Consider the following 26,726-nt stretch of genomic DNA (forward strand, 5'->3'; position numbering starts at 1 on the left):
GAATTACAGTGGCACGGAAACAATTGAGGCGAAGGATATGCTTCATTTTGTGTTTAGATTTGTGGAAGGGCTGAGACCAGAAATAAGTCAGATGATAAAGTCGCATTTGATTTGTTGGCAGTCTAAACCGATTGATGAGGTCTTGACTTATGCGAAATATTGTAGCGACGAAATTGAAGTGAAACAGAAAAAGCTGAAAGAGAAGGTGATGATGATGCAACTTAAAGCAGCTCAGACAGGTCTGCAAGGTTTGCAAGGGATGCAAGGGTTCCAACAGCAGGTACCGCAACCGCAGCCGCAGTTGCAGGGAAACATGGCGTTTCAGCCACAGGCGAGAGGCAGAGGCAGAGGAGGTTTTGTGAATAACGGTCCGGATTTAAACACTATTGTAACGGGTGTGCAGGCAATGAAGAAGGTGATGCCGTGTCACGTGTGCGGAATTGTAGGTCATTGGAAACGCGAGTGCCCGATGGTGGTGCAGGAAGGTGCAGGTGCAGGTGTTGGTCTGCAAAACAATGATGTCAATGCATTTCAGACAATGAGGGGACCGAAAATGAGAGGTCCAAACCCAAATTTTCAGACCATAAATCAATTGCAGGGATTGCAACCTATGCAGCCGCAGCAGATGCAGATGCCTCGTATGCAGATGACACAAATGCAGCCGATGCAACAGCAGTTACCCATGGTACCTAATCAGCAAATGCAAATACCTTTGGCACCAATGAGTCAGCAGCAAGTGATGGTTCCTCCACAGGTCTCGGTCAGGTAATGAGTACAAATGGCACCGTACAACAGTTCCCATTACACAGTGAGAGTGGAATAAACAATGTATGGGAGAGTGAAAGTTCAGGAGAAGAAGAAGGAGATTGTGTGCTTGCAGCATCCTTAGAAGTTGATCAAAAGGGTCCGTACGTAGAGGGAAGAGTAATGGGTCATCGTGTTTCATTCTTGGTGGACACGGGAGCCACACGTTCAACTGTTAAGAGTAGTGAAGTACCAAATTTGCCACTCTCAGGGAGGACAGTTCAAGTGGTGGGAGTAGCAAACAGGCACCTGACGAACCCAATAACAGATCCGGTACCAGTCAGCATCGGTAACTATCAAGGGGTGCATCAGTTTGTGGTATGTGACTCAAGCCCGATAGCACTGTTAGGGAGAGACCTATTGTGCAAGCTGGGATGTTCGATCATGTGTTCGAACGAAGGAATAACAATCCAGACAAACAGTGATGGGGAAGAAGAGGACAGAGTAGAGGGGGATGAAATGGAAACGGTCGATGAAGAGTATCCTCTGATTTGCCTTTTCCCGATGATAACTGAAGAAGATATTCCAGCCGAATTACGGGAAACAGTCGGAAAAGAGGTGTGGGACATGACAGGGAAAGAGGTGGGATTGATGAAAGGAGTGGAACCAGTGAAAGTGACTGTAAAGCCCAATGCGATCTTTCCCCAGACCCCACAATACCACATGCCACAAGATACCCTCATGAAAGTTGCCCAACTCATTGACGAATTTGTGAAACAGGGGGTACTGAAAGAAGTGTTAAGCAGTCCCTGTAATTCACCGATAATGGGACTAATAAAGCCAAGTGGAAAGGTCCGACTCGTGCAGGACTTGAGGAAAATAAATGACATCATAGTCAAATGCTGCCCTGTTGTACCGAATCCAGCTGTGATAATGTTTCAGATCCCTTGCGATGCCGAGTGGTTCTCAGTCATTGATTTGTCACAAGCATTCTTTTCTGTGCCTCTTCATGAGGACAGCCAATTTCTCTTTTGTTTCAAATTCCTAGACAGAGTGTACAGTTGGTGTCGAATTCCTCAAGGGTTTTCTGAGTCACCGTCGATATTCAATCAGGTTCTAAAGAAAGATTTGGAAGAGTTAGAGTTGCCATTCGAGTCAACCCTGGTACAGTACATCGACGACTTACTGGTTGCATCAAAGACAGAAAGTGGCTGCACAGCCGATACCATTGCTCTGTTGAACCATTTGGGAAGAAACGGACACAAGGTGTCTCCTTCCAAATTGCAGTTCTGTCAGAAGAAAGTGAAATACTTCGGTCACCAGATAGAGAAAGGATCACGGAGAATAATGAAGGAAAGGATTACAAGTGTACTTCAAATGAGTCCGCCTAAGACGAGAAAGGTGGTGAGGAAGTTCTTGGGAATGGTGGGCTACTGTCGCCAGTGGATTCCCAGCTTCTCGACTCTAGCGAAGCCTTTACTGAAATTGACCCTGAAGGAGGCCTTGGATCAAATTGAGCTGAAAGGAGATGAGATGGATGCTTTTGTTGAATTGAAAGAATGCATGTGTAGGGCTCCAGCTTTAGGTATGCCTGATTACACAAAGCCTTTCACATTGTTTTGCCATGAACGTGATGCATGTTCTTTGTCTGTCTTGACTCAAGCCCATGGTGGCGTAAACAGACCAGTAGCGTATTTTTCAGCTCCTTTGGATCCGGTCGCAGCAGCACTCCCAGGGTGTTTGCGCGCCGTAGCAGCAGTTGGTATCAGCCTCACTCAGAGTGAAGGAATAGTGATGGGACACCCAGTAACAGTCATGGTCCCTCACTCAGTTGAGATACTTTTGACCCGCTCCCGAACGCAACATATGACTGGAGCAAGACTCACAAGGTATGAAACGATTATTCTGGGCTCACCGAATGTGCAGCTGAAAAGGTGCACTACGTTGAATCCAGCTACCTTGCTTCCTGGAGAAAATGCTGAAATTGAGAACGCTGAAGACGTCGAGCATGACTGCCTTCAGGTGACTGAATTTTGCACAAAACCCCGACCGGACATTAAGGATACTAAGCTTGATGAAAATGACCAAATTCTTTTTGTTGATGGTTCATGTCTAAGAGATGGGATGGGGATTTTGAAAGCAGGATACGCTGTATGCACTGTAACAGGTGTCTTGGAAGCGGGATGGCTTCAAGGAGTCTATTCTGCACAAGTAGCAGAACTTGTAGCCCTTACCAGAGCATGTCAACTGTCTGCATTGATGAAAGTCACCATTTACACTGATAGTCAGTACGGGTTTGGGATTGTGCATGACTTTGGACAACTATGGTCACAGAGAGGTTTCCTGACTTCTTCAGGATCCCCAGTGAAAAACGGGGAGAGAATAAGGGAATTGTTACATGCCATTCAAGTGCCAGCTGAAGTTGCAGTGGTAAAGTGCAGTGCTCACACGAAAGGACAGGATTACGTTTCTCTGGGAAATGCATATGCGGATCAAGTCGCAAGATTTTGTGCCTTGAACTGTATATTACTGAGAGATGAATGGAACTCAATAAGTGAGCCAGAACTAGAACCAGCTGAAGCATTTGCCTTGAAGGTCGTAGATACAATAGAGGAACTAAAAGCATTACAAAATAATGTCAGGGAGGATGAAAGAGATTCCTGGATCAAATCACAATGTATAAAGAGACAAGACGAGTTATGGGTTTCACATGAGGGAAAATTTGTTTTACCAAATAGTCTCTTATCACAGCTTGCGCGGTTCTATCATGGGCAAGCTCACCTAGGGAGAGATGCCATGATAAGATTGTTCAAAACTGATTGGTTTAACCCCAGATTTCGTCAAGCTGCAGAAGCAGTTTGCCATCGATGTGTCACTTGCCAGCAGATGAACCCAGGAAAGGGAACAGTTGTGAACGCGAGTCACATTGGGAGGGCAAGCGGTCCTTTTAGTCGTATGCAGATGGACTTCATTGAGATGCCTGTGCATGGAGGTCTGAAATATGTGTTGGTGATTGTGTGCATTTTTAGTCACTGGATTGAGGCATACCCCACACGTAGAAATGACAGCCTTACAGTTGCCAAGCTATTATTGAGAGAGTTGATACCACGTTTCGGATTCCCGATCTCTTTAGAATCAGATAGGGGAAGTCACTTCAACAACGAGGTGATGAAGTTACTTTGCGAAGCGCTGAACATTGAGCAGAAACTGCATTGTAGCTATCGCCCTGAAGCATCAGGACTGGTGGAGCAGATGAATGGTACACTGAAATCAAGAGTGGCGAAAATATGTGCATCAACAAATTTGAAATGGCCTGACGCATTGCCCTTAGTGCTAATGTCAATGAGAAACACTCCTGATAGAAAAACTGGATTGTCTCCGCACGAAATTCTCATGGGCAGGGCTATGAGACTTCCTGCAGTTCCCGCAAACGCGCTTTTGAATATTACAGATGATATGGTGTTAGACTACTGCAAAGGACTGGCTGACGTGGTTCGCTCTTTCTCTCACCAGGTGGAAGCGACCACCTTGCCACCGATCCAAGGTCCAGGACACGCACTGAAAGCAGGTGACTGGGTCGTGGTGAAGAAGCACGTGAGGAAGTCGTGCCTGGAACCCCGTTGGAAAGGCCCTTTCCAAGTGATCCTGACGACAACTACCGCTGTGAAGTGTGCGGGGGTTCCCAACTGGATTCACGCCAGTCACACAAAGAAGGTGTTGTGTCCCACAGATGAGGAAGTTGAAGCGCTGAAATTGCCAGTGCCTGATAAAACAGTGCCGAGTGCTGAGACAGAACAAAAGCGAACTGAAAGCGAACAAGCAGCAGCAGGAGAAAAAGAGATATTATTGGAGAACGAAGAGTCCGACTCACTTGGGGAAGACCAAGGAGAAAGTTCAGACAGCGACGAAGAAGCTGCAGGTGACAAAAAGCCTGAAGCAGCTGAAGGTGACAAAGAACCTGAAGCAGCTGAAAGTGATACAGAGCCTGACGAAAGTAACGGTGAGAAAGGGCTCGAAAAAGGTGAAAAAGCAGGAGAGCCTGATCAGAAGGGGGCTTTCCCAGAAACAGACGATACAGAAAAAGAAAAAGAGAACGTGATCGATTCCCCTGAAGGAGGGGACAAGGCAGAGCAGAACGAAAAAGTTCAAACCTCTACAGAAAAGGTCGCAGGTCCATCAAATGGACACGGTGCAAAGAGGAGACTAAGTATATCACCAGTAAAACAAAGGTCTGGAGAAGGTTTGAACGACGGGGAAAGGCCAAAAGTAAAAGAGAAAAGGAAAGAAGTGTCTGTCGTGATACCAACCTCGAGTGAAGAAAAAGACTTGACAAAAGAGGAAAGTACCATCGAGGCAGAATCGAAAAGAGAAGCAAAATTGAAAAGGAAAAGGATACCAAACAGGAGGTATTCTGGTCCTGAATGGGCATATGCAGTCAATGATGATTGGACTGACGAGTTTGTATCTCTAAGCATCGAGAACGAAGAAGAGGAAGAGATACCAATAGAAAAGAAAAGTTTTATGGACAGTGTTGATTGAAAGGGTGATAAATGACATTGCTTGCTACAATCTAACGTGAAATAAACAACCAGCTGAGACATTGCTAAACCGGATGAGACATTTGCTAAACCGATAAAGACTGAGTTATTGCCGAATTGAGACAAATGCTGCTAACCGATAAGTGACTTGGCCCTTGAAGAAGACGGTGTGAACATTGTGCTCGCTCAGCTTTGTAACTGAATTGCTAAATAAGTTTCTTTTATAAGTGCTTCTAGCTCTCTGATTCTATACAGATCATGACGCAAAACAATAGAAAGAAATATTGTAAATATGTGTGTATAGGCTTGGTAGTTGCATGTGTACTAATAATAATGGCAATTGTTTTTGGAATACATGGAAAGGGTGAAAATGAGACTATTGCTGCTTCTACTATTGCTCCTGTTACTGTCACTGAACTAACCGCATTGAAAAGGCTAGCGCTGGATGAGAGACTCTTGCATGAAAGGAAAGAGCTTTCGTATAATGTTTTCCATCGCTTACTAACAGAATATGTTGAGACAATGGATGCGAAGGATTGCTATGTGTGTACCCAGATACCGACATCAGTGAAGGAAGGGGTGACATATCACCACATGCCTCTTACATACGGGATTACATGTAGTATAGTAATGTCTAGATTCTATGGTCAAACTAACATACAGTATTTTTACTCAAATTATGATGTTACCTTTGCTTATGTTCCTATAATAGCGCAGCTAAGCCAGACTGCAAAAGATTGGGATGCAAAAATTATGAGGGAATTTTTCGAGCCAATGCTACCTTTTGAAACGGCTCACGCTCATAGGGAAAATCTAACCTGCTCACTCTCCGCAGTAGAAATAAGCTTTTTAGATCGCACGGATGATAGAAGGGCTCAAATGAAGGCGAAATTAGAAAAGGAGTTACATAAGAGGACTTCAGTAGATAATTATGATTTTGCTGCAATAAAGACACAAGGGAAAATTGCTTTAGATGCTTGGCATGTAGGGAAGTTTTGTATATATCGAGGTGAATCTTATTATGACAACATTTTTGTAGGGGCGAGTGAGTGTAAACATACGTTTATCTTTAAGGCCAAATGGACATTTATGATGGACGGACTTGACCCTGTCATTCCAGGTGTATATTACATTTGTGGGCATAATGCCTATTATCGTCTTCCAAAGGGATGGTGGGGGAGATGTTATTTGGGTATAGTGTTCCCAAAGGTTTATCAGCTGGATGACGTATCGATGATTCAAAAGATATCTGGATCCCATCGTATCCAGAAAAGAGAGACCGCAGCTGCTGTGGTAGGTGATATATTTGGAGCAATGATTCCTTCATTGGGAGTTGTGCTGAATTCCATCAAAATAAGAAAGTTGTCTACTATAGTGGATAACATGTTGACAAAGTTTTCAGGTGCTATAATCCTGATGGATGCTGAACTTGCAGCGGAAAGAGCTATGACTCTTCAAAATAGGCTTGCTTTAGACATTCTTTTAGCAAAGGATGGAGGTGTTTGCAAAATGCTTGGTGCAAGACACTGTTGTACACATATACCTGACAATAGTGTGAAAATTAAAACTATGCTTGCTAATCTAACAAAAGAAAGTGCAGATTTGAAGGAACTGAAAGAACCAGGAGTGTGGGAGAAGGTTGGAAAAGGACTTGCTTCAGTGGGACATTGGATTGGGGGAATTTGGAATGGAATATTGTTAAAAATAATAGAGGGAATTTTAATAGTGATAATTTGTATATTTGGAATTTGGGGAATAAAAAGGGGAATAATAATGATTATGGAAAGAATTAAAAGGAGAAAAGAAGAGAAAATTATGAAAAGAATGGCAGAAGAATACAAAGCACAAACTAGGGGAACTAAAAGGAAAAGGGAACTGACAGAATTTTAATGGAATAAAATTTGTGGGCTAAATTTGTGTGATGACAAGTAGTCATCAGAGGAGGGATTGATGAAGCAGAAAATGAAGGTTTTGATTTATTAACGCATAAACGTAGTGTGAAATAATCATGTGTGACATTAACCAAACTAATAAAGATTGTACGGGGACAAATTGTGCCCTCAGAGTAGTTTGCCAACATTATATGCGTGCTTTATATCTAACGTGGTGTATTAGAATTGCACTAATCTGACATAATCATAAACGTGTGCTACGATTTGCTTGTTTGAAATGCGTTAGCTTAGCATTACTTTAGCGGAGGCTTTGGCCTAGTGGCCTGGTCTCACGGTTTAGATGTTCGTATTTTTCCAATGTGCTATTAAACGTGTATTTCTGCTTGAAGCTGTACTTTTCCACAGAAACTGTTCACATGCTTATCTTAAAGTTTCGTGCCAGCTTGGCATATTTTCTCTTTAATTCAAGGTCGACTTGCAGGTGCGGACAATGGAGGCTCTGAAAGTGAGCTAATTGGGAGACAATGTTGCGATTTGCGTACCCATCTCCAAGGATAATGTATGCTTAAGTAAAAGCTTGAGAACTGTCGTTTTTGATTGGACAATTTGAAGCTAACCTATGAACCCTCCAATGGAGACCCTACTGGATTCGAACTGTTGTCTATAAAACCCAGGTGCACGAGAAGAAGGTAGCCATTACCAGCTATTGCCCGACATTGCGTCATTTCTTAGCTATTATGGCCCACTTTGCTGCGACGCCATTTTGAGAGACTTTGATGCTTTCTCTAATCGAGAGAAAGAGACTTTAATGATTCTTGCCCTAGAGACTTTAACTTTGATTTGTCCCTTTGCATGAAGTAGTAGTCTTAACTTGCGCCGTGAGGCAATTGCCCCGTTCACCCTTTCCCCTTTGTCCCGCCCCATGCTGATCGAGAAACGGTACCTGTGAGACGAAGACTTCCTTGTATGCTGATCGTAATTGGTAAATATGAAAGGAAATTGTAAAATTGCATTGTGTTCCTTTTAGGTAACCAACTGCTGATTTTTGATAAGATCCCTAGATAGGAGTTTTCTAAATTTATGTTGCTAAATTGTTTTTGCATGAAGTCCCACATGCTGATGCTAATTTGAGGTTAGATGAGGATTCCACATGTTGCACGATGCAATTTGAGATCTTGTTATGCTGACTAAATGTATGCAATTAGCCCATTACAGATTATCGTATTAGTGCTTTGCATTGCCATTATCGAATGCCTTGTGATTCAAATGCTACATAGATTGCACTTGTTTCGACGTTATGGACAGCTATTAATGTTCATTTATGTTTATCATTTGGTGTTGAGACACATTTATATCGTGCTAGCTTTGTTAATATAGGGAAATAAATTCACTAACTTTGCAATAAACTGGTGTGGTTATTCCTGACTGAAAGGTCAGGGTTCGCCGAAATGTATTCTGGATTAATCATTAAGTGTTATGTTGATCAAGGTATTGCTTATGTACGTTATTGATTATTGATTTGATGCGATTGATCGATTAGGAGTACAGAGAGTTCCCACTTAGTCAAAAGATTCATCGGCCTAAAGAGCGTCCGAACACAGGTAAATTGTTACTACGGTTCGCTCTATCAGGAGTGAAAAGAAATGGCGCAAATCGGGTTGAGGCGAAAAAATTGCCTCAACCTGACTTGCCCCATTTCTTGACGCCCAAGCTCCATATCCCCCTACGCCGGCGCTGCCTGGTGTACGTCGTTTTTTTTAACGCACACCAAACGGCGCCGGTGGCTAACGCCGGCTAACGTCATTCAATAAATACGGCGCCCGCATGGCGCTTCAGAATGGCGTTAGCCGGCGCTAATTTTTTTGACGCAAAACTGTGTTGGCGCAGTTTTGCGTCAAAAAGTATAAATATGGGCCTATGAGACTTGAGATGCATGGGCAAGCACATTAGTATCCATCAGTACTTCTTTAGTCATGCTCCAATTTAGGAAACAGCTGAGGACACTATGACAAAGTAACAGTCAACTTCCCCTCTCAGGACCTTGTCAGGTCAAACTCCAGTCTTAATAACACTGTTTAGGAGCATCTCAAATCGCAAATAGTAGGGCTCTGCCCTCAAAGTCGGTTTAGAAGATTCTGGCGTCATTCCACGACTTGGGGTCTTGCATCACCTAGGGATTTGCCTGTTTTTTTTGTCTTTTAAGTTTTGCTGGGTAGTCTGATATAAGGTCGCAGGTCTGACATTTTTTGGTTGGAAATTAGTCAGGCACAGTATGTAGCAGAGTTTTTCATTGAATAAGCTTTACATGCACTAGAAAGAACACACATCACCTTTGCTGTCCATATCTGTATGTGTGTGTATGCTTGGCTGACATGAATGATTTTTTCCCTTTTTTACAGACCTTTCAGGTTATCATGAATTTATGATATGCAAACAATCTTAAAATTGGCTTTTTTGTAAAAAGGCCTTGCTTGCTCCTAAAGCCATGCTAACTCAAAGGATGTGCAGGTAGGGCTATGTGATCCCAGAGATCTTTCCGACACCCCTGCGTCAGAAAGATTGTCGTAGGACATCACAAGCCAACACCATCTACCATCAGTGCGAAAAGCAGTCTGGGCGGAGCTGTGCGGACCGAGCATGGGAAGAGCTGTGCGGGCTGTCATGGAGTCTAGGTGGCAGTGTGTGTCCATAAAGCCCAGGACTGGAAATAGTGTCCTTAGTGACCAGGAGGGACGTGGTCACCCTATTTGGTGAAGAGGGGTGGCTGGGGAATATATGCCTTTCAGTCACCGGCAAAAGTGCGCGCGACTCGCTCACTTTAGGGAAACTGATTATACTCCTGGAAGTGTTTTGCTTCACAGGAGGAAAAGGACCCCTCGTCATTAGTTACAGCACATGGCGCTGCCAAATGATTTATTAAACAAACGTTAGCGGTGACAAGCTAGTGTTCAAAATAGAAAAAAAAAATCAATAAAATCATTATTTCCCTGGCTGTTCAGGAAGGAGATTAGAGGGTGAAGGGGGGACAGTTGGAGACAGATGACGAACAGCCAAGGGGCCTGCATTCTACATGATTGCAATTTGAAGGAAGCGAAAGAAACCGTGGTTACAATAATGTTTTTTTCCAAAAATAAGAATTCTTCTGCATAATTCTTCGAGGTACGTCAGTAGGTGTGGAACGATAACACCATCAATCACGGTCGGAGCGCGTGCCTTATCCATTCGTTCTTTCCAAGGGATCAGCACACTTAAACCCAGCGCATTTTTGGCACAATATTTTTAAATAAAAATCCGTCTCGAACCTGTCTCTTCTACCCAGTACAACATCAACATACATTTCTAATTTTTATTCGGAAGTGGACAAAACATATGTAAATAATGTGGAAACATTTTCTCAAAGCTTTAAACTCAAATTTTCCACACCAACCGGTGTGCAGCAGAACAAGCGCAGTTGAGGTATGCAGCTACCTGCAAGTAAATTTTGTTTACAAATAGGATTTTTATCAAATGGTTGTTGTCGGTGCGATCAAGGATTGTGAACCTGAGCAACAGGCAAAGTAGTCTCCTGAATATATGTTAGGTCCATAATGGACTGGGATTGACCACTAAAAAAAAGGTTAGCCGCTGGTCTTGTCATGTGCTATTAGCACATGTGCAATTAGGCTTTTCATCAAGTGCAAGTTTATCTTATCAAAGAGCTCCTTCAGCTTTTAGTCACAATGTTTGATATCGCCGTTCATGCATTGACCGGTGTGAGTCAAATTCTGCCCCATGATAGTACCTTGGGTGATACCTTTGAATCTTGCCACGAAAGTTACCAGTACTGATTACACATTCTTCCCAAAAAAGAGGAAATAATTCATTTTATAATTTAACAGTATTATTTAATAATGGCATGTCACTTTAAAAAATTTTTAGGGCCTGATTTAGATCTTGGCGGTGTTACTATCAAGCCACGTTGAACCCGAAAAGATTGTCAAGTCAATGGTGTTCCGCCCGCCGTATTTAGATGTTACAGCTCTGCAAGCGGATTGACTGCCGACGGATTTCTGACTGAGCGAGACGTCGGCGGGACCCAATGGACTTCATAAAATGGCAGGGGCTATGGAAGAGAGGTAAGTGAGACATGCACACATTGTCCCTTTGTCATATGTGTACCCCTGCATTACACACTACACAACACACCACATTCACACAATAATCAATTGCCATTCCAACACAACACAACCTGTACATGCCAAAAACACACATTGACATACATCCACGCCACAACATACACACACCATTAACACTGCACCCACACAACACAACCACAACAACCAACAAAACTACCCACTCAGCTACACAAACACACCCACACACAACCACACCTACACACATCACAACAACGTCTGCCACACAACAACAACACTCATCTGAATGTGTCACACGGCAACACAAAATTATCAGTCTCACATGCAAGCAACACACAAACAGACACAACCACAGCCACCCACTCCAGCTCCCTCCACCTCAGACAGCCAATCCACATACACACATATACACTTACAGACACATACACAACAGATAGCACAAACCTACAGTACAGGTCCCCCTGCAATGCGCACAAATGGAAACTGTTGTCCAGTGTGAGTGTACCGTTATTGTGGTGCTGGAATTCATTTTGCAATTAATGATGACACCACAATGACAGATGTGTATGTGTGTGATATGAATGTTGTGCCAGTGTGTCTCCTGCCATTCATGACACAATCATCTTCCCAACATATGCATGTCGCAGTGATCTTAAAAAATTACTGTGACATGTAAATGCCTGCAGTGGTCCCAACCTCCTGTGCAGTGCCCACCCAACGTACCCTGGCAATGCGGCATCCCTACCTTTTATTCCAGCGACGGGGGGAGGGTCATGTTTTCTCTGTAGGTCGGTGGCAGCAGTGATGGCAGGTATTGTCCAGTCAAAGAAAAAGGTGGAATGAGGAAAAAAGTTGAGTTTTCACCCCTTCCACCCCGCAATCCACCAACTCAGAAGTGGAGGTCAGACCACCACTTTTTCTTGGCGGTAAGGCACATCCAAATCTGCATGGCGGTAAGGGTGGCTGGGGTCCCGCCGGCATCTACTTTTCCCTCTCCCGCCATCGACACGGGTAGTGTTTCTTGGCCAAGATGGCGATTTGAATGTGGGTTTTCATCTATGGGACCATCAGTATCTAAATACAGCAGGTGGACTGTCACGGCGGCGGATGGGACTTCAGCCGACAACTTGACGGTGGGACCGTTACCACCAAGATCTAAATCAGGCCTTTATTTATCTTCTCATTTAATAACAGCAGCACAAATTTCTGTGGTACAGTCAGCAATACATAAACATCATAAATGAAGACAATGTCCATGAGAACCGTGCAAGGCCAATTTTACCCATACCTCGTGAGGAACTTAGAACCTTCCCTATTACAATCTGTCCCATAACTACTGTTTAGTAGGATCAGTTCAAGGTCACCAAGGTTATAATGCTTCATGATACCTGCCTTCACAGCTACAGAGCTACGGGAATGAAAATCATTACAGGTGGAGCTGAGCCAAGGATGAATGCAATAATTATGCTGTCAATCTTGGGTCCCGGAAGTGCAGGTTTGGGTAATAGAAATACTCTTAGTTCAACATTATCAGTCAACGAGCTCAGGCTGTGGCATTTCAGGATAATCCCACAAAACTAAGGTTTTAAGAGGTGGTGGGAGATATCAGCTCATTCCGGAGCAACTGGCTGACTTTAGCAGTCTTTGAGCTCGGAGGACTGGCTGTTTGTTCCATGCAAAGTTTGTCTGATGCCAGTTATAGTGCAATTTGTTGAAATCTAGTTGAGGGCAGTGCTTTGCTTCAAAGAAAATTAGCATTCATAAAATCAAGTGCCGATGACTCCAGATGACAAAACACTATGCAGTAGTTAGATGAAAACTTGTGTTATTGTTTGCGACACACATATAGGGCTGTGTTGCTGAGCTTCACTGCGCTGTGTGAAAGGGAAAAGGCTGGAATGTGTCATATTTACCAAGACATGGTACATTTCTGTCCTCTCCCTGTACTGGTGCACAATATGCTGCCTAGCACCCATGCAGGCACTCTCCAACCATGGAGCAAGGGTGCCTGCATTACAGGCAGGATTGTTTTTGTGCAGGAAGGGACACTTTTCTGCACAAAAATAATCCTTAAGGGCATTTTCCTCTTTCCATGTGTGCTGCAGAATGCAGCACACTTAGAAAGAGAAAACAACGAAGAGAAATAAAGATATTGCTCCTCGTTGCGCACCTAGTGAGAAAGTGTACAATTCTGATGCACTCCCAGGTCTACTAAGGAAATCTGGGAATGCTTCTGAATACATGGGTGGATGCGTGGAAACATCCACGCTCAACCCATGTACTGTCCCCACCATGCAGAGTAATGCAAGACAACGACTAGAACTGCCTTGCATTACTCCAGATTTACCAAACCACGCAGGGCCATGCAAGATGGGCTTGCGAGGCTTGGTAAATCTCATTCGAGGTTTTGCATCGCCCTGCGTTCCCTTTCACGGGGCAGTGGCGATGCAAAACCCTTAATAAATCTGGGCCCTAATTTCTGGTTGATGGGCACAATGACACTTCTCCATCATACCTCCAGTGTTCAACCTGCAACACTTGCAGTTAGAACTCCTAGAGCTGCAGCGGGTAGACATTACATTAGGTTTCAGACATTCAAATCATATATATATGAACATGCGATTGTATGGGCTGCACAAATATGAAAGACCTAATATAGTGCTTACTTTTTCATCCTGGTGATTCACAGCTCTGTGTTTAACAGGTCTTGTTCTCTAAAGCTCTACTTAATGGCCCTCTTTTTGTCGATCTCAGAATGCTGAAAGGCTGCGAGTCACACACGTCGGTATTTAAACCTCTGCTATGTACTTTGACTTCAACTGTGAAGCTATTTCAAGGGCATAAAGAGGAATTCAGTGCCCGTTGCGAGGAAAGGAACACTATTCCTAAATCAGGGCTCATCTATGAGGAACTAAGGCATACCCGCTGTTTGGAGTATAGGGGCTACAGTTTACCCTTGGAAACATTGTACCAGAGCCATATAAACACTACCATCATGCCTTAACCTTACATAAGGAAATGAACATAACTCATAAACGACACCACATGAGATGGAGGTGGCCCTTATTCAGTGGCAATGAAATTATTTGATTCGGTCGCATATTATGTGCTACACTCCATGCATAAACTAACACCTGCTTCGAAATTTGCAAACCCCTACAACAGTAGCTCAAAGGAATACTCAATGAAGCACGTTGCAGTCTTCCTTAACTTTTGTCTATTGATGTAAACAATTTGCATATGAGCCTGTTTTTAACAAAGGCTATCCTTTATGCATCAATAACTGTAGGCTCGAAATAACTAGATTATAATTTCACAAAATGCACTGCAAAATCAACTTGTGCTACCTAATTTGTCTTGCCTTGATGCATAATTTAATTAGCCCCGCTGCATTTTTCGGTTCTCTCTGGTTACATAATTCCCAACAGTCTTGCCTATTTTGCTCTTTTACACGACATAGTTTGTTCATCGGGGCCCAACGGAGGCCTGGCCTATGCGGATATTTGGAGATTCCCCAGCATGGTAGTGCCTTTGAGAGATCAGTTTGGCTGGAGAAATGACTGAGTCATATGTCGGCTACCCTCGTGCTTATCAAGCAATAAAAAGTATATGGGCAAAGGAACCGCAAGGGATTTTCCTGAAATTTACCGATTTCCGAATCCTATAGGAAGTGGGTAACAAAACCTGCACCCCCCTCCTCCACACTCCCTCGGCAAAGCACTGCAAAGAGGGGCTCTCACACATAAAATCATTGGTTTAATAGTTTTTTTAAGGATAATTAATTATTCCTTTTTTCTCTTCTTGTTATAAACTTTGCTGTGAACTTTAAAAGAAAGGTGTAAATGTTTTCGAGGACATTTTTGTACATTGATCCTATTATTAAAAACACAGAAACTGTCAGTCTCAATAAAGATGGCAAGTGGTTCCTTCCATTTATTTTTATCCAAGAGCATGCTTGGATTTTGGAATTCATCCTTATTATAATGGTTAAAATGAAACTTCATCTCCCATAACTCATAGAGGTGCTGACCAAAGTGCCAGTTTCTGAAAGTCACACATAACATTGCAGCTCGACAGCACTTAGAAGTGCATGTCTCTGTATTTTTGAGACAGTTCAAACAAATGCTAAATTCTTGTTTTACTTTTTGCTAGTCGATCAAGGACCTTGGCTTACTAGCCCCAGTGACACAAACACTCAACCCATACTTAAGAATCTGGGTGTCTGTCACCCCAAATTACGCTGCATGGAAATAGCTGCAGGCAGCTCTCTTACCTGAGCAAAATCACTGTCTACAGTCTGACATTAGGTTTCAGCTCTAAGTTCCATTGGTTGAACTCAAGCAGACACCTCCGCCACAGTCAAGATGGCAGATGTGGATTCAGGGTCCAAGCCGGTTGGCTGCCATTACTAGCTTTCCTTGTGTGCTGCCTGCCGCTTCACACAGCATAAGAACAAAGTCCGAAGTGTGGGGAACTGCTAAAGCCCAATTGTCTCGAAAGTACGAACAGTTGATTATCATGGGACACAGGGCTGCTTCTAGAGCACCTTTTATCGGGCTGCAGACTTCACAAAAAGCACCATTACAGAAATGCGTGATTTATCATCAAGTTTGCAATGATCTGGATATAGGGCACACATGCCTAGATAACGCATAGATAATGACCAAGGTCAGACTTAGATAGAAAATAGGCCCGGGCACCATATAAAAGTGGCTCCATTAGAGCATGAGATCGCTAAAAATGTGGCCTTTGTTTGTAAATTGGGCATTTTTGAAAATGTAAAGACTTGCTGTACTTGTGTTTTGGAAAGTATGACACACCACACATTTCTGCTTGCACCAGGCAGAATTTGTGACAATTGCAGGAAAATCAAAAACAATAAAACAGGCCCAAAAATAGCCCAAAAAAGTCCCATCCCACTCACTTACCTGTCAGACCAGCCATTCAGGCACTGCCATATTGCCCTTTTGGCCAGTCCGACCCTGTTAATGACACTTGGCAGGCCTACTCGCAGTGGTACTGCAACAATGTCAGTTTGAAGGGTTCTGTCAGCAATGCAACATCATTGACATCATAGGGATTGTGAAAACCCCAAGTGTTTCACAAAGAACTAGTACAGCAAATGAGCCTCCTCCATTCAGCAGAAGAGGTATAGGTGTGGTATGTAGCTAGTGTCACCCCTTGGAGCACACTGTCTCAAATATCTTACTAAAACATTGTGTTGTAGCACACTTTCATTTATAGACAGCACATTTTACATGGAAATGGCCACATATTTCGTCATGACATGCAGTTTTACTGGATAAAATTGTATAGCTCACAAGCAACAATTGTGGAAATTACATTTTGTTGTGTGCTAGCTTTGGAAATTGCCCTTTTTGCAAGGTTATCCTCAAACTTTTGGCCCTCTTTCTCTTATTTTTTCGAATCTGTTTTTGATGGTTTTGGTACTCCGGGCACTTTACCACTGCTGATTAGTGCTAAAGTGCAAGTGCTCCCTGTATAAATTGTGATTATGATTGGCTGTCCATGATTGGCATATTTGCCATATTTGATTTGCCAGTAAGTTCTACTATAGTGCACCTTGTGTGCCCAGGGCCTGTAAACCAAATGCTACTAGTGGCCCTGCAGCACTGATTGTGCCACCCACATTAGTAGCCCTGTAAACATGTCTCAGACCTGCCATTGTAGTATCTGTGTGTGCAGTTTTAAACTGCCATGTCTACCTGGCAAGTGCTCCCACTTGCCAGGCCCAAGCCTTCCGTTTTACTACATGTAAGGCACCCCTAAGTTAGGCTGAAGGTAGCCCAAATGGGCAGGGTGCAGTGTATTTCAAAGGTAGGACATGTGCTGGTGTGTTTTACATGTCCTGAAAGTAAAATACTGCCAAATTCATTTTTCACTATTGCAAGGCCTATCCCTCCCATAGATTAACATGGGGATTGCCCTGAAATATCTTTTAAGTGTAATTTCCCATTGGTAGCAGATAGAGATCTGGAGTTTGGGGTCTCTGAACTCACAATTTAAAAATACATCTTTAAGTGAGGGTAGTTTTAAAATTTTGTGTTTGAAAATGTCCCTTATAGAAAGTGAAAAGAACAGATGACAGACAAAATGCTGAACAATGCAGACATTCACACCTAGTCACAAAGATCTGGGATTAATCCATCATTTTTTTGCCCACCACACCACCCCAGTTTCAACCCAGCCATATGCATGTCAGTCTTGACCCTTTTCTCCATGAGAACAGTCCAGCCCGAACTGCTAAGCCAGGTTCTCCTTGGTCCGGAAACAAGCATCCTGGGATCAGTTCCAGGGTATCACCCTTCATCATCGCGGCTAGCTTGAATCCAGTGGTGCAGCAAGCATGGGACTCACCTCCGGACATACAGGGAGTGCAGAATTATTAGGCAAGTTGTATTTTTGAGGATTAATTTTATTATTGAACAACAACCATGTTCTCAATGAACCCAAAAAACACGTTAATATCAAAGCTGAATATTTTTGGAAGTAGTTTTTAGTTTGTTTTTAGTTTTAGCTATGTTAGGGGGATATCTGTGTGTGCAGGTGACTATTACTGTGCATAATTATTAGGCAACTTAACAAAAAACAAATATATACCCATTTCAATTATTTATTATTACCAGTGAAACCAATATAACATCTCAAGATTCACAAATATACATTTCTGACATTCAAAAACAAAACAAAAACAAATCAGTGACCAATATAGCCACCTTTCTTTGCAAGGACACTCAAAAGCCTGCCATCCATGGATTCTGTCAGTGTTTTGATCTGTTCACCATCAACATTGCGTGCAGCAGCAACCACAGCCTCCCAGACACTGTTCAGAGAGGTGTACTGTTTTCCCTCCTTGTAAATCTCACATTTGATGATGGACCACAGGTTCTCAATGGGGTTCAGATCAGGTGAACAAGGAGGCCATGTCATTAGATTTCCTTCTTGTATACCCATTCTTGCCAGCCACGCTGTGGAGTACTTGGACGCGTGTGATGGAGCATTGTCCTGCATGAAAATCATGTTTTTCTTGAAGGATGCAGACTTCTTCCTGTACCACTGCTTGAAGAAGGTGTCTTCCAGGAACTGGCAGTAGGACTGGGAGTTGAGCTTGACTCCATCCTCAACCCGAAAAGGCCCCACAAGCTCATCTTTGATGATACCAGCCCAAACCAGTTCTCCACCTCCACCTTGCTGGCGTCTGAGTCGGACTGGAGCTCTCTGCCCTTTACCAATCCAGCCACGGGCCCATCCATCTGGCCCATCAAGACTCACTCTCATTTCATCAGTCCATAAAACCTAAGAAAAATCAGTCTTGAGATATTTCTTGGCCCAGTCTTGACGTTTCAGCTTGTGTGTCTTGTTCAGTGGTGGTCGTCTTTCAGCCTTTCTTACCTTGGCCATGTCTCTGAGTATTGCACACCTTGTGCTTTTGGGCACTCCAGTGATGTTGCAGCTCTGAAATATGGCCAAACTGGTGGCAAGTGGCATCGTGGCAGCTGCACGCTTGACTTTTCTCAGTTCATGGGCAGTTATTTTGCGCCTTGGTTTTTCCACACGCTTCTTGCGACCCTGTTGACTATTTTGAATGAAACGCTTGATTGTTCGATGATCACGCTTCAGAAGCTTTGCAATTTTAAGAGTGCTGCATCCCTCTGCAAGATATCTCACTATTTTTGACTTTTCTGAGCCTGTCAAGTCCTTCTTTTGACCCATTTTGCCAAAGGAAAGGAAGTTGCCTAATAATTATGCACACCTGATATAGGGTGTTGATGTCATTAGACCACACCCCTTCTCATTACAGAGATGCACATCACCTAATATGCTTAATTGGTAGTAGGCTTTCGAGCCTATACAGCCTGGAGTAAGACAACATGCATAAAGAGGATGATGTGGTCAAAATACTCATTTGCCTAATAATTCTGCACTCCCTGTACTCTTCCCACTTACGGTGACAAAAGCAAAAAGAACAGATTATGGACGGAATGCTGAACAATGGAAACATTCACCCCCAGTCACAAAGACCTGGGTTTAATCCATCATTTTTTTGCTGACCACGCCACCCCAGTTTGGACCCAACCATATCCAAATCAGTCTTGACCATTTTCCCCATGGGAACAGTCCAGCCTGAACTGCCATGCCAGGTCCTCCCTGGACCGGTCACAAGCATCCTCAAAATGGTTTCAGGGATCACCCTTCATCAGCCAGGCTAGCTTGAATCCAGTGGTGCAGCGAACACGGGACCCACATCTGGGCATACCCTTGCCACTTAGGGCGACAAAAGCAAAAAGAACAGATGATGGACAGAATGCTGAACAATGCAAGCATTCACAGAGTCATGAAGATCTGGGTTCAATCCATCCTTTTTTGCCGACCATGCCACCCCAGTTTATACCCAGCTCTATGCAAATCAGTCTTGACCCTGTTCCCCATTAGAACAATCCAGCCCAATCTGCCAAGCCAGGTCCTCCCTGGACTGAAAACAAACATCCTGGGACAGGTTTCAGGGTATCCCCCTTCATCAGCCAGGCTAGCTTACATTCAGTGCCGCATTGAGCAAGGAACCTACGTCTGGGCATACCCTTCTCACTTAGGGCCACAAAAGCAAAAAGAACAGATGATGGATGGAATGCTGAACAATACAAACATTCACCCCCTTCACAAAGATCTGGGTTTAGGACATCATTTTTTTTCCCACCACACCACCCCACTTTCGATCCAGCCATATTCAAGTCAGTCTTGACTCTGTTCCCCAGGAGAAGTGTGCAGCCTGAACTGCCAAGCGAGGTCCTCCCTGGACCAGAAAAACAAGCAACCTGGGACTGCTTTCAGGGTATCCCCCTTTACAAGCCAGGCTAGCTTGCATTCAGTGGCGCATTGAGCATGGGACCCGTGTTTGGGCATACCCTTCCCACTTAGGGTGACAAAATAAAAAAAAAAAACAATCAAAAGTTAAGACCCTGAAGACCCAAAACTATCCCCACCCCTAATAAGTAAACAACCCGGACAACTTCCAATCGCCCTGAACCATAAAACCTTCCCCCTCCCCTAATAACTAAACTACCTTGACCCCTCCACCCACCCTAAGCCCTAAAAAAACACTATCCCAACCCCCTCCTCCCCCTAAAAACTAAACTACCCCGACACCCCCCCACCTGCCCTGAGCACTAAGACCTTCCCCCACCCCTGTCCCTAAAGAATAAACGACTCCAACACCTCCCACCCGCCCTGAGTTCTAAAAGCTTCCCCCACCCCAATAACTAAACTACTCCGAACCCCCTCCCAACCTAAGCCTTAAAAAAAACTACCACAACCCCCTACCCAGTCCCTAAAAACTAAACTACCCCAACACCCCCACCCGCACTCTGCCCTAAAATCTTCCCCCACCCCTAATAAGTAAACTATCTGATGGTCGCCCACTGTAAGCCCTAAAAAAAGAAATTACTCCAACCCCCCCTGAAAAATAAACTACCCCGACCCCCCCATCCACCCCTAAAAACTACCTCTCCAAACCCTGCCCCAGTTACCTCACCACATCCTCTCCCATACTTTCTTCTCACCTCCCACCCTTCCTTAAACCTTCCCCACCCCTAAATAATAAACAACCGCAACCACCGACCCACGCCCTAAAAAATAAACTACCCCAACCACCCACCCCTGCTCATAAAAAATACAATTCCCTTACACCCCACCCACCCTGAGCCCTAAAACCTTCCGTCACTCCTTATAACGAAACTAACCCGGCCCCCTCACCCACCCTAAGCCCTACAAAAAAACTACCCCAACCCCCCACCCCATCCCTAAAAACTAAACTACCCCGACACCCCCACCACTAAGCCCTAAAAATAAACTACTCCAACCCCCCCACCCTGCCCATAAAAAATAAACTACCCCGACCCATAATAAGCACTAAATCTAACACACCTCTAAAAACGACCTGCCCAACCTCTGCCCCAACCTCACCTACCTCACCGTGTCCTCTCCCGATCCTTCCTCCTCTCCTCCGCCCTTCCTTAAACATTCCACTGTAAATTATAACCTATCCCAAACCCCCACCCGCCCTTAAAAAAAACCTAGCCTGACACCCCCACCCGCCCTAAGCCCTAAAAAATAAACTTCCCCAACCCTAAAAAAAAAACTACCCTGACCCCCATCCAACCTAAACCCTTAATTCACCCCTCACCCCTAAAAACTATCCCCAACCCTGCCCAAGCCCCACTTACCTCACTGCGTCCTCTCCCGATCCACAACACTGCTCTCTGCCTTCACCACGCATATGGTTAGTTTGGCACATGCGCGTTTAAGGCAGAGAAAAATGCAGTTGTTGTTCACGCAAGCGTTGTTCCGCTTGCATGGGAAACGTTAGCGTTTTTGACAACTCATTGTTTAGGATGTTTCCCCTGGTGCACATATAGCGCCAGTGCTATCATTAGAGTGTGTTGTGTCAATTGCATGGAGAGTTCCCCCATGCAAATTAGGAAATCTCTTTGCTTCTGCATCCGCGCAGCATTAATAACGTGATCGCAGAGGCAAACATGCCTTTAGAAGGGACACTGAAAGTGCGCCACAAAAAGGTGGCTCACTTTCAGTGCGCCTTCTAAATGCAGCCCTCTAAGGCAGTGGTGTTCAAACTTTTTAATGCTGCACCCCCCCCCAGTGAAAGAAGAAATAATCGGGGCTCCCTATGAATTCTTCACAATTATACTATTAAATTGGCAATTTTTCAATATATGTAGGCTTATTAAACATTGCAATTAAGATCTGTTAATGTTCTAAAAATGCAATCAAATACATGATGCCAAACATACCATTCTGGTCAGGCAAGTCTTACTAATGTGTAAAAGTATCCACAGTGTGATTACTGGGGGTGGGGGGTTTGAGTCCTTTCTCTATAGACACATACACCCAGGTTGGATATAAATGACAAAACATGTTAATGATGGCTCATTACAGAGCTGTTTGGTGCTAATCTTTTCTCAGCTTAAAACAAAGCCCTGTTATCAGCATACTGCTTCTTTTGGCCAGAGACTGACACCCCCACCAGGATCACTTGATGCTCCCCTATGGGGGTCTGCCCACAGTTTGAAGACCCCTGCTCTAAAGGGATGAAAGGGGGTCCAATGTCCCAGTCACTCACAGCACCTTCCTGCAAGGGGATCTCTAATTCCTTTTAAAAGAGTTGGTGGGTTGCTGCATAGATATAGAAACACAGAGCCGCATTACAAGCAGCTGCTCTGTAGGTCTCTTGAATGCGCTACCCTGGGGGCAGCAGGAGTTCCTGGTTGCCTCAAGGGCAGCCCATTCTTCCTGATAAACAGTAAACAGAAAGTGGTCCCCACAGGGAAAGTGTAGCCTTGGACTTCCACGGCAATTGTTTCCTTAAAAAAAAAACTTCTCCCCAACAATTTTCAGATGTGGACTGTTTGTAATTGGAATGTGGATTTGTTGACAATCAGGAAACGAGTGTCTCTAGAATTATCATACTATCTCTTTTCAGTCACATGGATATAGAATTGTACATATCACCAGCGCACTATTTATTCACTTGTCACTTTTCACACTGCGCTGTCATTAAAGAGGAGCACCCTTAAGAAAATAGTAACTGTCATTTTGAATTTGAGGTTGTTCCCCTGAAATGAATATGCATTAGATGTATGAATAATCCTTGTCTGCAAGAAGGGTTTCTTCGAGGGAACATTATTGCCGTGGAAGTCGAAGGCTACACTTCCCCCTTGGGGACCACTTTCTATCTATTGTCTTACTACAACGGGCTCCCAGGTTATGGGGATTTACCCCTTTTTCTATTACACATTCTTGCTAATAGGGTGCACTTTTCATCTTTGCACCCAGTGCACCTGCTTTGAGGTGCGCCGTGGTGCAAACATGGAAAGTGCACCATATTTGTAATACGGGCCCAGGTGATTATTTTGGGGATGCTGCCTGCTCGCTGCATCTTCTCAGCTCCTTTTTTGCAGCCAGCCAACAGCATCCATGCCCACCACCCCGCTCTGAAATTTAATGATTCTAAGATCCCCGTAAGACGGGGGCTGCAGCGCCTTCCGTTACACCCCTGCCTACAGGCTTTTCTGGGACTGGGGCCTTTTGGTACGTTCCCAGATTTATATATGACCAGTCCATCTCTTTACAGTCTCTTTCTTCATCACACCACTTCTCCCTTTCCTTTGATTCTTCCTCTTAAGACAAAGGACGCAGGTCTCAGGATACAAGCCGTGTTTAATGCAGCACTTGGAAACTAAACCTGCAGCTCTGCAGCGCTATCAAAAGCTTATCTTACTATTACTCAGTTCAATGGTACTCATTGTACTAGGAACTGAAGGATCATTGTTTTGCCAGTTAACCTCACCCTGAGTCCATGGGACTTGCAATTTTGGAATCTGGTGGGAGGTAAGGTACAAAAACACCAAACTCTGTGTTCTCTCTCCAAGGCACTTTATCTCATGAAGCAATGTAAGCAGCACTAGCGACTTGGGTTTCAGCAGCCCTGTGCATTGTCTGACAGCCACAGATAATTGTATTCACAAAAGAACGCGCACTCTTCTTGACAGCCTAATCAGAGAAGCCAAGGATTGAAGGATGTTAGCATGTGTTCTGGCGAACAGTGGTGTGAGGAACACAGGCCATCAGTTCACAAGGACTCCTTCAGTGTATTCAAATCTCAAGGATGCCTCCCATTTACCGCAGAGATCTTTGGTTTTTAGGGGAATCTTCAGTTTTCGCTGGGGTCTTTAATTAGCAGCGTAAAAATGGAAGCCTCAATTTTCAGGGGAAGTCTCCAGTTTGCAGCAAAGTCTCTCTTCTGCAGGGGAAGTCTCTAGTCTGCAGGGCAAGTCTCCAGTTTGCAGAGGAAGTCTCCAGTTTGCAGGCGGCAATGCCAGTTTGCATAGTCTTTAATAGGCAGTGGAAGCCTCAGTTTTCCAGGGAAGTCTCCAGTTTGCAGGGGAACTCCCCAGTTTGCAGGGAAAGTCCCCAGTTTTCAGGTACCGTCTCCAGTTTGCAGAGGGAGTCTCCAGTTTGCAAAGGAAGCCTCCAGATAGCAGGGTATATGTTCCAGATAGCAGGGTATATGTTGTTACTTGTAATGCACTCTTCTCTCTACGTGCGAGCTGGAAGTGAAGGAGTTTGCTCTGCATACAATTGAGAGTCAGTGTTTACTGAAGACCATACATGTGGAACTCTACAGTTAGTACAGGAAGCTTGGAATTTACCTTAGGTCTCAACTCACTCTCATTTGAAGGATGGTACCCGCATGGGAATCATTCTCATCCTCACATTGACTTTGTTGAGTCACAGGCACTGAATTCCCTCACCATCCTCCTAAAAATGGTTCGTCTCCATTGGCTTTAATGGCATCACCTGCTACAGAACACTTGCCTTCACCCTACTTTGAGATAAAGCAGGTTTCGAGGTGTGTATTACCTGAAAGACTATGGGCCCCATTTCGAGGTGGGCGGTCTTCAGACCCCTGTCTCTTACCTCACTCTTGCAGGTTCTTTTTCATCCTTGCTGTCACAATCTTTCAGAAGGTCATGGGGCAAGCAGGAGCTACTGGGTACAACTGTGGGGGTTATGGCATTTTACTCCTGATGTCTCGGGGCCCAGCGTACTATGGGTCCTGAGTAACTGGACCAAGAACTATCCCTTCAGCAATCGACTTTTACCAGTCCCACTATCTCCCTGACAATGAACACAAGGAATCAAAGAACCTTTTGATATGCACAAATGCTGCACTGTTTTTCTCCCTTCAGTGTGTGTGCCCTCAGGAATATTCAGCAATCCACACCTCCTATCTGGGGATGCAGTCCTCACCTCCCCAGCATCTCCAGGCCTGTGCTTCCAAACATGAGCCCACAGCCTCCATGTTCTGAACCATCCACAGATGCACACACATATGCAACTCAGCCCTCACACACAAGTGTTACACACTGTTGTGTGCTACACTAAATTGTTTCAGACCAAGGGTGAGATAAGTACACAGCCATGTAACATTACAAGAGTGGGCTAGTAGGCCTCACTCCAGTGACATAGCAAAACTCTACGCACTTTAACCCTACTGCCCAGAGTTAAAGTGTTTGTGCTCTAGTTTTCAAACATTAAAATTGGTACTCACCAGATTGGCACATTTCATTTGCTTGTAAGTTACAAGGTAATGGTACCACCTGTACCAAAGGCCTGCAAAGTAGTGCTGCTAGAGGGCTGCTGTACCTATTGTGCTACCTACTAAAGTAACACTGTAAAACATGTCTCCAGGCCTGCCAATGCAGCCTGGGTGTGGTGCTTTAAACTGCCATTTAGAGCTGGCAAACAAACCTCTTGTTAAACCTTTATTTTTAATAGTTATAAGTCACCATTAAGGTATGCCCTTAATGCCCAGAGGACAGGAGAATGGTACTTTAAAAGCATGCCATGCATAATTAATGTGTTACATGTCCTGACAGTGAAACATTTCAAAAGTTGGTTTTCACTGTGGCAAGGCTGAATCTCCTATAGATCAACACTGGTTTAGAATAGTAGCTTCAGGGGAAGCTAACATCAGTTTAGGATTACCTAGAAGAACAGTTCAAGAACTTATTTTAATAGAAATTGAAAATCCAACTTAATGATCAGTCAGATTTTATATTACTATTTTCAAAAGTTGCAGTTTTCCTGCATAAAACCAAAATGTTTTCTTGCCAGTTTCTAGCTGTCAGTTGACCTGCATGGTAGAATGCGTATTGCTCCCTCAAAGTGGGCAAAGGCTTCTGAGTGTAGGGCAGGGGGAGTCCCATGACAGGATGGCCTGGGGCCTGTGACCGGACTCTTTCTGACATTCAAAGGATGCTTAGCTTGTCATGGGCTAGGCCTGCCTCCCTTTTCTTTCTCTAGTCAGGCTGGCAACAAACCCAGCGGGATGGGGGGAACTGACCACATCTGGTTTAGGGGTTGGACAAAGTCTTCTCTTCCACCTATAAGTTGCACTGTGCATAACCATGGACCCTACAGACCTTTTCTCAGAACACTAGTGGACTATCTGAAACCTGAAGAAAGACTAGACATGCTTGCCTTGAACTGAGGACCCCAGACATACTCCAAGGGACAGTTGGCTGACTGCCTGTTTGAGCTACAGGGACACAACAAGATCACAGAAACTTCCCTTCCTGAAACTGTGCTGTTGACCAGTCCCAGCTGACCTATCTTGAATATTGCTCCTGGCCTCTTTTTTAGTGAATCCTAACCGCCAAGTTGTTGCCCCTCAGGTCCTGGGCCAATGGCTGGTACTAAAGTGTCCTCCTCTCCCCAAAACGTTTTTCCAACTTTCTACCTGGAGAACTGAACATATTGGGCTTCACTGAGATCAATGTTGAGTAATATCCGATCAGTGTTGAGGCCTCCCTGGGCAAGGA

Source organism: Pleurodeles waltl, chromosome 7 (assembly GCF_031143425.1).
Source record: "Pleurodeles waltl isolate 20211129_DDA chromosome 7, aPleWal1.hap1.20221129, whole genome shotgun sequence".
Lineage (NCBI taxonomy): Eukaryota > Metazoa > Chordata > Amphibia > Caudata > Salamandridae > Pleurodeles > Pleurodeles waltl.